Source organism: Heterocephalus glaber, unplaced genomic scaffold (genome assembly GCF_053883595.1).
Source record: "Heterocephalus glaber isolate CG9 unplaced genomic scaffold, H.glaber_assembly_v1.0 deba00001868, whole genome shotgun sequence".
Taxonomy (NCBI): Eukaryota; Metazoa; Chordata; class Mammalia; order Rodentia; family Bathyergidae; genus Heterocephalus; species Heterocephalus glaber.
This window is the reverse complement of record NW_028258506.1, coordinates 247,092-260,369: the sequence shown is the minus strand read 5'-3', so window position 1 is coordinate 260,369 and position 13,278 is coordinate 247,092. Positions and strand designations below refer to the sequence as shown.

The following is a 13,278-nucleotide window of genomic DNA, read 5'->3' as shown; positions in this document are numbered from 1 at the left end:
ACATTCAAAGACAGATTCCGGATTTTATATTGAAAATATAACTGTTTTTAAATCAAAAGTAGGTTAACCAAAGTAGAAGTCAGTCTTTCCATTCAGAAATTATGTGAATGAAAGAAAACATCACAAAGGTACATTTTCAGGATTAAATGAATTCATGCATGTAAACAAGCATAGCCTTGATATGGCAAGAACTTTGATAATTTCCATCTTCTTTTATCTGGAAAATTACAGTGAAGACCATTAACATCTAAGCAATAGTTTTGGAGGAAATCATGTCAGCACTCAATATAACTGGCTTCATCATCTTGGAAGCTTCAGAAATATCTGAGAAATCTAAGTAAACTTGAAAATGTAGACACCATGCATAGGAATGACAAGTATAAAGTGAACTACAGAGGGAATAGTTCAGAGGAATAAAAAAAGTTTTTAAGTCTTATGTGTTTTGGGAATGCAAGAATTTAAGCATGTCATTTAGTGGAGAAAATTTCAGGATGTTAAAATTCACACCAACTGCCTTGGAGGTTCTAACAGGCACATAGTTCAGAGAACACTGGTCCATGAAAGACAAGAGGCTGCTCTGCTGAGTAGTCTGCCCAAGGCCCTCTTCACATCCTTGTTCCTCAGGTTGTGGATGAAGAGGTTCAGCATGGGGGTCACCACAGTGTACATCACAGAGGCCATCACGCTACTCTGAGAAGAATGGGTCACACCAGAGCTGAGGGACACCCAAAGTCCTGTTCTATAGAACAAGGAGACCACACAGAGGTGAGACACACAGGTAGAGAATGCTTTATACCTGCTTTCAGTGCAGGACATCCTCATTAAAGAGGTTACAACCTGAGAGTAAGTGAAGAGGATCCCTGTGACAGGAAACACACCCAGCAGGGCCATTACTACACAGAGAAAGATGTTATTGACGAATGTGTCAGAGCTCACCACTTTAAGAATCTGAGCTATTTCACAGCAGAAATGGAGGATTTCTGTGACTATAGAGATGGTGATCTGCATCTCCAGGAACATATGAATCATGGGGACACAGAGAATGATGACTCAGGACATCACAACCAGGAGGTCACAGAATCAGGGGTTCATAAGGATCATGTATTTCATGAGGTAACAGATGGCCATGAAGTGGTCATAGGCCATCAGAGTGAAAGGTGAAAAAAGCATTGGAGAAAAAAGCATTAAAAAATACACCTGAGTGAGGCACTCCTTGTAGATGGCTTTGCTCTGTTCCTGGATGTTCACCAGCATCTTGGGGACTGAGGAATAGATGACACAGATGTCCACAAATGACAGGTTGGAGAGGAAGAAGTACATGGGGATATGGAGGTTGAAGTCAGAGCTCACAGCCAGGATGATGAGCAGATTCCTGAGCACTGTGAGCAGTTACATGGACAGGAAGAGTCGAAAAAGAAGGAGCTGCAACTCAGGATCCTCTGAGAGACCCCGAAGGAGGAACTGTGATGTTCCACTGTGGTTTTTATTTTCCATCTCACTGGTTTATCTTCAGGGAAAGGGGGACTACTAATATTCAATAAACATCCACCTGTACCCTCACTTAGCTTCCACTTTATGATATCACCTGTGGATGGATGAGCTTCACCCTCTGTTATGTTCAGACAATGGCTGTGGTTCATCTAGACATATCAGAGCTCATTTTCCTTTTAGTGGGTACAATCATCATCACTACCTTTAATATAGCACAAATGTGTACTTTTTTATATCCCTGACTCACACCTTTTATTTTTCCTAGAAAATAAAAATCTTTCTTTAAGGTTTTGTCTCTCTTCTTTTATTTTCCCTTTTGTTTTCTTGAATTTATTGGCATAAACTCACATTTTATTTGATATTATTTTCCAAAAATAATGAAGACTTGTATGTATTTTGTTTGATAGCCCCAACCTCTTTATTTTAAAACTTTTACGATACTAATTAAGCATGGATTTATAACTCAAAGAAGCTTTATTCTATGACTTAATACATCACAGTAATGTAAAAGTTAACTCTCGGTAAGGTATTTTTTTCACTCTAAAAACAGTAATTGTTACAGTTTGTGAGGCTGAAAATGTTTTAGTTTTCAGTAGGGGTCTCAATAAATAGATGTTATTATTACTATTGCTATTATAATTCTCCTTTTTATTATACAAATCTCAGAAGGTACAGAATAGGGCTCTGATTTATTACTTGGGGTCTTGAGTCAGACTTCTGCAATACTCACCAATGTAACATCTTTGTGATCTTGAAAAAGATATTTAACCTATTTTAATTGCAAATACATCTCTTCCACTGTGGGAGTAGCAGTGTTCACTGCATGGTAGGATGGAAGGCAATGTAGTCTTGTGGAAGCCAACATTCCCTGTGGTAAGAAGGGAATCTCATGAATGCAAATTTGTTCTTTATATCTCAATAAGTAGGTCTCCAATAGCTATCACTTAGCAATATTTCCTTAAACTGTGGATTCCATTTTGTATGGAACTCTAATCACTACAATCACAGCAGCCTTTTTAACTCTTTTGATTGCTATATAGCATTTCATTTTAATGAAAGTTACTATGGATGTTTCTTTCAGAGAATTCCTTTCCAGCATATTCTTCCAAGTCCAGGAGAAACCATGTGGACTACACAGGCAAGAAGGATAAACGCACACTAGCATTAAAATCAAATACAAGGCATATGTCAGAGTGTCCATGTTTTGGGGTGAGTACTGGATTAAATATGATAAAATTAGCAGAATTAATAGCCAAAGTTTGCATTGATGGACTTGATTTAAAATATTCAAGGATAGTACAAATAAAATCATCCTATAACAATTTAAAGGTGAAATAAAACTTGTAAAACTTAGCTTTCCACATGGCCTCAAAGGTATTATGAATATTTAGAGATTGTTAACTAATTTAATACAGAAAAATATTATTGGGAACCAGTTTAATCTTTGATGGTGCATGGGAGAGTACTCTGAAATGGAAAACTGTGAGCCAAACTTAGGAAATATGAATCACTGTCAATCATAATAGAAAGAGTAAAAAAGGAAAACTTCTAGGCTGAGAATAGAAAGTACACTTTTTCCTTTCAGACACTGAACTTGGTATAAGAGGGAAGCTTTACTGCTTATTTGCAGTGCGGATGGCATGAGAGTTGGACTCAACATTTTTCTTACTGGGTCTACAGTGTTCTCATTACTTTGTAGGCTTCCACAAGGACATGTGTTTGTTTCATATTAAACACCACTTCCAAAATAAGTACTCTAACACAAAAGGGAAATCTTCAAGCTCATTAGAATCCTGAATAAAGACACAATTGTAGTAAAGTTAACTAAAATGCAGTCATATTTATTTATAAGAAAAATATATTTAGAACAAGAAATATCAGTTCTAAAAACAAACACACACTTAACATAAGGATATTGGTTAACATAATTCATCACAAAAAAGGTCAATAGTATAAACTCTAACCAAAATCACAATAGAAAATTTGATAGGCATTTACCTGTTTAGCATACAGAACAAAGACTCTAAGTAAATGGAAGGAACCAAAGATATGTTCTTAATTCAATAAAGAACAATTATTTTCAAAATATAGCCAAATTGAGATATTACATTAAAACACTATAATATCTGTGGTAAACTCATGAAGATACTAAGGATGTCTCTCAAACTTTAATCATTCAATGTTTTCCCAACCAATTAAATGGATTGTTAATATGGCAAGAGGAAGTTGAATTTTAAACATCAGAAATAGTTACTTTATTGGCAGATGCTATTGTAGACATTGAGATGAAATGATCCCTGCAATATGGCATGAATAGGGCTTATCAAGAGGTGGAACCTGCCTGTAAAAATTGGGAATATAGTAGAAAACACTCTCATGAAATTGGAGCTAACTAGGCTATACGTTATGGAGAATAGATTTTCAGTGATTTGATAATGAATACATAATTTGGTGCAAGAAATCTAACAATAGGCTACAACTTATGAGAGACTTTGGAGAAGACAGGCACTCTTCAGAAAATAACATTTTTGAGAGAAGCCCTAGGATTCAAAGATTGAAATAAGGAAGCAGAAGAATAATAACTTAAAAAAAATAGAACTCAATGGATACTTCAAAGATCCTTTGAAGTAGATTAACTTTCATAGACTAATGAAATATTTGGATTTTCTAGTATTATTCTAGAGGAAAATCCCAGTGCCCACCTCATCTCAACTTTTCCATTTTTTTCTCCACCTGTCCTCACCAGGACATATCCATCCTCTCCAGTGATATTTCTTCTCCACAATATGTCTATTGGAAGTCCTCCTTGTGTTTTCACTGAGTCTGATATTGCAGAATTATAAGTGAGGGCCAACAGGAGCACAGTTTTAGTTTCTACCATTCAAATATTTGAAATCTCAGAGCTCCTAATTTAATAAATTGTTCTTTTGTCTTTGCATGCTCCAAGAAAGTCAGCACTCTTGGGGGTACAAAGTAGAATGCAGAATGGAAAATATTTGAAGCAATTATGTGTCTACAAAGGTGGCACAATGTGAAAGAAATTTATTTCCTTCAAGTTGAAACTCTTCCCCCTTTGGTTTGATTTCAAATTCACAATTGAATTCAAATTCACACTCTAACCAATGTGTAAGTTCTTTAAAAAATCAACTCCAGGAAAAATCTCTTGATACTCTTCCATAGAACTTTTAGAGATTTTTATAGACAGTTTGATGTCCACAATGTTATGAAGGAAAAAAGACCTTTCTTTTAATTTTTTCTCAATTTTTTAATTTTTCAAATTTATTATTTAAAAATATCAAATAAAATTATATGTTTTTGTAATGCACAACATGATGTTTGAAAGAAGCATTCTGAAATGGTTAATTATAGAAAATGAACATATGCGTTACCTCACATAGTTATTTTTTTTGTTGAGAGAACACTTAATAGTAACTCAGAATATTTCAATAATACAATATATCATCATTAACAGTAGTCATTGGGCTGTACAATTCATTTCTTGAACTTGTTCCTCATATCTAACTGAAAATTTGCATTGTTTGCCAATCACTTTTCCAAACATTGCCTCAGCCTTTGACAATCATGATTCTGCTCTCTATTAGTGAGACCAAATTTATAAAATTCACATGAGTGAGATCATGTAGTGTTGTAGGTGAGTGGGTTGGAACTATAGCGATGTGCCATACTCTGTGCCAGATTTGAGTCCCTTATTAAAGCTGGCATCCGAGAGGGGCTGGTGCCTGGAAATAACTCTCAGCACTGAGAAGCAGTTTTGTTTCTCCTTTTAAACCATGCTTTCGGTTGGGGAGGGCTCAGGGGAGAGCAAGGAGAATTTTACAGAAGCAGAACCATGCCAGGTTAGTAGGGGGACATAAGGAAGTGTCACACACTAGATGAGCTACAAAACTTGCAGCAAATTTTCTGCCAAGCAGGATGTGGGTTTTGGGTGCTGCGACCAGCACAGGTACAAAATGGTGTTGAGGCTCAAATGGGGTCAGGTTGGCTATCACAGTAGTATTTTCTGCAGACCTGGCTTATTTTACTTAATATTTATTGTTCTGATTCATCCATTTTGAGTGTTTTAGAGTGCTTTTGTACAGTGTGATGAGTTTAGATAACAATTATCTACTGTATATTTTAGAAAGCCAGAAGAAAACAGTTTAAACTTTTCATCCTAAAAGAATAATAAATGTTTGAGGAAACAAATATGTTTAAAGTCTTTCAAACTTTGCACAGTGTATTTACAGAATGTATACTTGTGTCAAAACATAACATAGCCAAGCCTAACAGGTACTGCCCAGTTCCTACTTGGCCTAGCCCTTTGCCTACTGGCAGACAGAGCCCACCTGCTGAGATATTCACAAAAGACAAGCTTCTCAGATTAGGGCAATAGGAAGGTGTTAGAGTTAGGAAGGGCAAACCCTAGGAACACCAAAGAACAAGGGCACAGTCCATTCCAAGACCTGCAACCAGACATCCAGGTATCTGTGGAATGACGAGTCCAGGTTGTGACTGATGTGATCTGAGGTGAGAGGAAAGACATTAGAGTAGAGGCAGGGTGATCACTCTTCTACTGACCCCCCAAAATGCACCCAAGCTTAGTGCATGTGTAGCATCCCCCTCACACCAAGGTGCTTTGAGGCCATACTTTTTCCATTCCACTGTCCAGCAAAACTTAATGAGTTCAGTACCTATCTGAGCACCTCTCACTGGCCCCCAAATGCTAGTGAATTCCTAGCAGAGGGGCTGTCCTCCACTGAGGCTGAAATGCCACTGAATTCATGGGCTGCATAGACTCTAGGAGAGGTGTGCTGAGAGACTTGGGTGCAGGTGGAGAGCTGAGAATGAGCAGTGAATGAGAAAGTGAGACAGTGGCCTCGCCGAGAGAATGGAGGTAGTGAACACAAGGGACAGCAGGGATTCTCAGGGAGGAAAGGGACAGAGGTTGAAACAAGCCCCTTCTGAGATCAGTAGATGACTGAGGTCTCCCTCAGCCCTGTGGTGCCCTCCCCGCTCTAAAGCCATCAAAGTTGTCTGATCATGAGACAGAGGTAAAAACAGCTGGCCAGTCAGGGCCCAGGAATGCAGCTGTAATCTGACAGAGCTCTGCCTCAAAGGAAATAGAACCCCCGCACACGTCACTCACTTTTAGGCCATAGAACAAAGCATTGGAGGAGAACCAGCTCAAGTATTAATGAACACCTTCAAATTCCTAGTCCCAACCACAGAGAACTCCAGTTCAGCCGGCTGCAACTGCTACCAGAAAATAATTTTCTGTCTTTGAACTAAGGAAAAATTTACTGATTGAATTCTAACTGCATTGTAAAAAGGATTGAGAGTATTCTTACGTTTCTGTGTGTGTGTGTGTGTGTGTGTGTGTGTTTCATTTCTTTCTTTTTCTCTTTATATCTGGAATATATGTGCAAGGTGTTAGTATATGTGAAATGCAAATTGGAGTTAATCAGTGTTTCAGTTTAGATAGTACCTTTCATGGTTATGGAAGGTTAAACCTCACCAAAATTGTGTGGAGAGGCTGGGAATTTAACTCAGTGGTTCTGCTGCCTGCCTCACAAGTGCAAGATCCCGAGTTCAATCCCCAGTACTCAAAATTGTGTGGAAGATTCAAACACAAGTTTTCTATTAGTAAGCTCATTGATCTGGCCTTCTTAGTGAATCCTTCAGTCTCTCATTATACTCTCCTCCTGCTTCTCCCTTTTTCTTGCCCCCACATATAACTTCCCAATGCCCTATTCCCCCATTCAAGATATAAAAATACCACCAAAGTCCTTATCTTTTCTCTCTCCTTCATTTGCTTTGATCTTTATTTTCTTGTTACATGATTTTTTCACTATTTTCACTAGTATATATTTATGATGCATAATAATTGTGTTCACCTTGTTATATATTTACATCAAGTCTTAATCATTTTTACTTCCCTTTTCCCTCCCTACCCTTCCTTCTCCCCCATGACAGATACACTTCATATCTCTCCCAATATACCTCCCTGTTTCTTATCATCTGTATTTTCTTGATCTTCAAATTATTTATATTTTTGGTTTCTCATATATGAGAAACCATATTAAATTTAACTTTCTCTAGCTGATATTTTTTCACTTAGCATTATGCTCTCAAATTACATCAATTTTCCAAAATGATTCAATTTATTCTTCTTATGGCTCTGTAGTACTCTATTGTGTATAAATACAATTTATCATCTATCCATTTATCATTAGATATAGGCCACTTCCAAGATTTATGTAGTATGATTTGTGCTGCTATAAACTATGGACACATGTAACCCTGTGTAAAACTTGAAGACACAGGCATAGGCAAGAACTTTCTAATCAGAATACAAACTGACAAGAATTAACACCAAGAATAAACAAATAAGATTATATGATGTTAAAAAGCTTCTGTGCAGCCAAAACAAAACCCCAACAGGATGATGATACAATCTACATAATAGGAAATAATTTTGCCACTTACTCCTCAGACAGAGGACTAATATTTAGAACATATAAAGAAATAAAACAGTAGAGCATTGCTCCAATAGAAGACCTGATCAAAAATGGGCATTTGAGACGAAGAGATATTTCTCAAATAAAGAAGTACAAATGGTAAATAAGTACATAAAAATGTTCATTAGAGAAATGTAGCTTGAACAATACTTGAACAAATCTTATTTCAGGAAGTGTAGCTCTCATTAAGTGCTAAAAAATTTCAGTGAGGTTGTGGGGAAACCTACACTGTTGGTCAGAATGTAAACTAGTTAAGCCACTATAGAAATCAGTAAACTAAAAACTAAATACAAAAATTTCATATGACTCAGCTATATCTCTCTTTTGGTTATCTTCTCCAAAACTAAAAAATATCCTCACTGATTTCTCAATTATGTCTTTCCTTTTCTTTGCCTCACTCCTCCTCTTCCTTTCTATATCCCAGTCTACTTATCATCAACACTATTTCATTATCTATGTTTTTGATAAAAATTAAATAAGTTTTCATTATGTGACCTCACATGTCAATGTTTTAATTGTGACTATTTGAATTAAAATATATAGAGTGCTGCATAGTTGCGTATTTACTTATCTTTTCCCACCCTCATTTTGTGCGAAAGTTTGTATCTAAGGAATGCTAATGCACAAAATCTAACACATGTCTCAGAATTTCTCTCCTGAACCTCTCAGAAGATCAAGAATGGCAACCTGTCCTCTTGGAACTATTCCTGTCCCTATACCTGGTCAAGGTGGTTGGAAACCTGCTCATCATCCTGACCAGAGGCTCTGATTCCCACCTCCACACCCCAGTGTACTTCTTCCTCTCCAACCTGTCCTTTATTGACATGTTGACATCTGTTTCATCTCCATCACTGTCCCAGAGATGGCTGTGGACATCCAAACTCAGAGCAGTGTTCTCTCCTATGTGGGCTTCCAGATACAGATGTGTTTTCTGACTTTTGAATGTAGGGAAGATGTGCTACTGAATGTGATGGCTATGATAAGTCTATGGCCATCTGTCACTCACTGAAGCACCCAAGCATCCTGATCCCATGTCTATGTGTCATGTTGCTTTTGATATTAATTTTCCTTAGCCTTTTGCACTCAGATGCATAATTGAATTTGCTTACATATAATCTTCTTCAAGGATGTGGAAATTGTTCATTTTTTTCTGTGGCCCTTCTCAAGAACTTAATATTTCCTGTTCTGATGTTATTACCAATAAGAAAGAATGGAATGGAATTAATATGAGAAAATGGAAAAAATGGAAACAATATCTTTGTACATAGGGAATGGTGAAGGGGTTGAAGAGAGGGCAGGAGAATGGGGAAAAAATAAGAACTAAGATAGATTACATCAAAGTAAAAATTTCCAATGATGAATGTCATTATATTGTATACATAAAATGTATCAATAAAATTAATTTTAAAAAGATAGTAATGTATTTTGTTCTGCATTATTTAGTCATTCTCTTAACTCACACTTTTTCATACTATAATATTATTTCCTCCCTCTGAAAATCTCGTCATGGGGTGGGAGTTATAAAGCCTTTTCAATATGCTGGCCGTACCTACCATGTATTGTTTGCTTGTTTATTGGAAGAGGCACTGGAGTATACCTTAGTTCAGCTGTATCATATTCTCCCTGGAACAGTTGAGTGGCCTCATGACTGACACAGTGGGCGTTTCTATGGTGAATCCCTTTAGCTACAGCTGAGGAACAGAGAGATTAGTGGTTCCTTGAATATGCTCCAGAAGAGAGCAGTTTAATCTTAGGGCCTTCCACATACACTTGGAACATAGGGTCTAAAACAATAGCAAACCAAAAAACCTAGAGTTGTTTAAGTATTGACTTCTTGCTCAGAGAAGTTTTGAAGTTGATGATTTTATTCTTCATCACGATTCATAGTCGAATGATTGCCTGCAGAATTTGGGGGGAGAAAGTGAACATTTTCAAATGGGTGCAAAGTGTCAGTTTTGGATGATAGAAAGTATCTGCAGGTGGATGATAGTGATGGTTACCCAAAACTCTCATTAAAAATACTACTACCAAACTCTGCACTTAAAAATGGTGATGGTATTTTTTTTTTGCTTAAATTCATTCATTGGTACATTTTAGGTATACAATACATTTAGGCCATACTCTTAAGTGAAATAAATAGGACACGCATGTGTAAATACTGAATAATTTCTCTAGTGTGAGAAACTGAAAGTGTAAATCAGGATTAAAATGATTAAAATGAATAATTGATCATTGGAAATAGGAAGCAAAGTCCCAAAGGGGTAAGGGCAATGGGAAGGGAAGGGGAAAGGAAAGAAGAGAACGGAAAAATTATGAGAAAAGAAAAAATGGAAGCAATGGTATATTTTTGTAGATTTTAACACAAAGAAAAACATAAAATAAAAAACTAATGGATCTTTTTTTTTTTGTAACGGGATCGAACTTGGGTCCTTGCCCTTGCGCAGCAGGTGGTGAACCCACTGAGCTTAATCCCGGTCCACCAATGGATCATTTTAAAAAACATGAATAAAAAGAGACAGTACATAGTATGCCTTACCTTCCTCCTGAGATGGAGGGTGCACATCCTTTGTGAACCCCCCAAATATCTTCTTCCTCTTCTTTTTATTTTAAGTTGTCCTTAGGGATTAGGCTACCATGGACCAATGTGAGTAAATGTGAGTTTGGTGAGCAAGCATCCAAGGGCATATGCAGTAAATCACCATCCTTATCCTCCACCTCTTCAGTTTGAAGCCTGCAGGCCCATGTCCAACATATCAGTTTATCTTCCTTCCATGGTTTTCAGCAGCAGGAAACTCCTATATGTTATTGTATTCATTTCAGTCCCAAATATAGACCTTCAGCCTTCACTGGCCATCATTCAGTTATTGAGTGTGGGATCCACTGTATTAACCATGACCTAGAAGAGACACAGAAAATCCTAAGGGGTAGGAAGAATGGAGAAGGATTAATGAAACTACTGTGTCCTCATCAGGAGGACAAACATTAATGTTTAGATAGAGAGATGAGAGGGTGGTAATGTTCAAAATTTCAGGGACCAGTTCTGTTAAGTTTATGTATTTGATTACAGTGAGATTCCCAGAAGTCTCATTCAAATTTCCACCCATACAGGTCCTATTTTTCATATAGACGTCATGTCCACACTAGGTAGTTTGTCCATTTTATGAAACAAGCATTTCTCCTACATTTTTTTAACTCTACTTTGATTCAACTCTGTCATAATCTTCCAGAAAGTATTTGATGACCTCAGTCATTATATCATGATCACCCTAGTGCTGAATCCTTTATTTATAGCCTCAGCAATAGGGGCATTAAAAGTGTTCACAGAAGAACAGTCTAATTTTAGGACCGAGACAATAAGTTTAAATGCAGAGTCACATAAGAAAGCCAAAATATAATTTAAAAGGAAAAATTAAAAAAAGATGAAAAAATAGGTAAGTAGACTTAGTAGAATTGTGGTAGCCAGTGTTGTGGTTAGAAAAATGGGGGGCTTTTAAATAATGAGTAGACAGTTTCAGTTTGGAAGATGAAAAATTTTTTGAGTTGGATGATGGTGATGGTTCCTCTACAATGGAATTGTAGTTAATGTCACTAAATTGTATGTTCAACACTTTTGAAAGTTGTAAACTCTTCTTTGGAATTTAAATTTTGCCATAATAAAATGTCAATAAATATAAAATGAATTTTTAAAAAATGTAATGAATAATAATAATATGTTTCTTGCTCTATTGAGACAGAGCCGCAAAACATTTGTGGAAATTCATTTTTTTCTTCTTCCCCAATTATTACTACTATGTCCTAAAAGTTTGTGAGAACGTGAGCCAATTTGGCAAATTATGACCTCTGTGCATTTAGCTTTCAAGGTCATATATTAATAATCAGCCCAGGCCTCAGCCCTTCAGTGAGATTTCTCTGTTGAAACTGGCTTCATACGAGTCTCCTTCTCCATGAATTTTCTGCACTGGGAAGCTCCCATAAGAGATGCATTGACATCAAGCCTGAGGACAGAACCAGTATCTACACTTGATGCCAGGCAGTAGATGAAAATGAGATCCATGCTCCTTGATCATGACCAACCCCAGTGCTGATCAGTGAGTGCTGAGGCAGATGAAGAAGGGTGGAGGAAAGACTGCCTGGAGCTTTATTTAATACTAATCAGTACAAGCAGAGCTTGTGTAGGATGATTGGAGGGCAATAATGTGATAATATCAGATATGAGGGCTGTGAAGTTTATGATCTGGGTTGTGGGTTCAAATTTTTACTTTCCTCTCAGAGTGGTTCTACATCCTAGAAATAATGCATCAGCAATAGTAGCAAGTATATCCAATTAAACTATTTCCTAAACACTCCAAAACATTTGGGAAGGTGATGATGCAGATGAGGGGCAGGGTGAGGAAACTATTCATAACATTATTGACAGAACCCTGAGTGTCCGGTGCTGATTTCTGTGTTCCTTGTTGAGTGGATCAATTCAGCTGCATAGTCTTCCCAGGTTATAAATGCCACATTGTATTTACTTTACAAAAAAGACATTGGCACAACATTTTAATCTAACTTGTGCCATAAGTATAGGTAGAAAACACTGAAGTTATCTACAGCAGGAGGGAGGGAATGGATAAAAGTGGATCATCAAGCTGTATTTTATATCTGTACTAACTCCTCAAGAAGATGGTAACGTGCGTGTGCTGAAAACACATATTCAAAATAAAATAAAATAAAAGAGTGGTCTAGGGATAGAGGGAGCCTGGACAGGACAATCTAAACTGGTAGTAACTTTGACAACTCAGTCATTTCACTTTTCTGTCACTCTGGAGTGACAATCTGCTTCCAATGTTCTTCCTTCAAGGAGTTTCTGGTCAATGACAGGGAAGTTTAGTCAGTAACAACCACTGCAACAGGCATAAGAAGGACTGAAATCACAGAAAAGATCATATAGAATGCACATTCATTCAGCACAGACTTCTGTCTTTCTTCCTCTCTAGGATACATTTGCAGGTGTCCACATCTGCCTTCATTCATGTAATCAATCTGAAATCTGAAAATGATACTTAAAGCCAAGTTTTGATTTTGTTACTGCTCAGGAAACGGAAGAATTTAAAGACCTGAAAGAGACTTGTGATTATGATGGCCCTACCTACTTCCTGGTGGTTGGAAAACAAAAACAGATTAGTGAATGTCATCAAGAGACTGAAAATGTAATGTTAAATTCTGCTCATTGAATGTATCACTTCTGTAAAATAGAACAGGCTGTTAGAATCTCTGGGACTCAGTG

At 36.9% G+C, this 13,278-nt stretch overlaps 1 long non-coding RNA gene and 1 pseudogene across 1 annotated transcript in view; one reads left to right on the top strand and one right to left on the bottom strand.

Annotated features, from left to right (window-relative positions):
* The window catches only part of LOC147820492 (uncharacterized), a 64,680-nt gene extending 55,210 nt beyond the window's left edge, over positions 1 to 9,470 (top strand). Inside the window, exons 4-5 of the long non-coding RNA XR_015448459.1 lie at positions 2,573 to 2,700; positions 8,656 to 9,470. This is a non-coding gene — a long non-coding RNA (uncharacterized LOC147820492). The remainder of the gene's footprint in view (positions 1 to 2,572; positions 2,701 to 8,655) is intronic.
* Positions 541 to 1,557, bottom strand: LOC106008774 (olfactory receptor 7D4-like; annotated as a pseudogene).
* Positions 9,471 to 13,278: the final 3,808 nt, after the last annotated feature.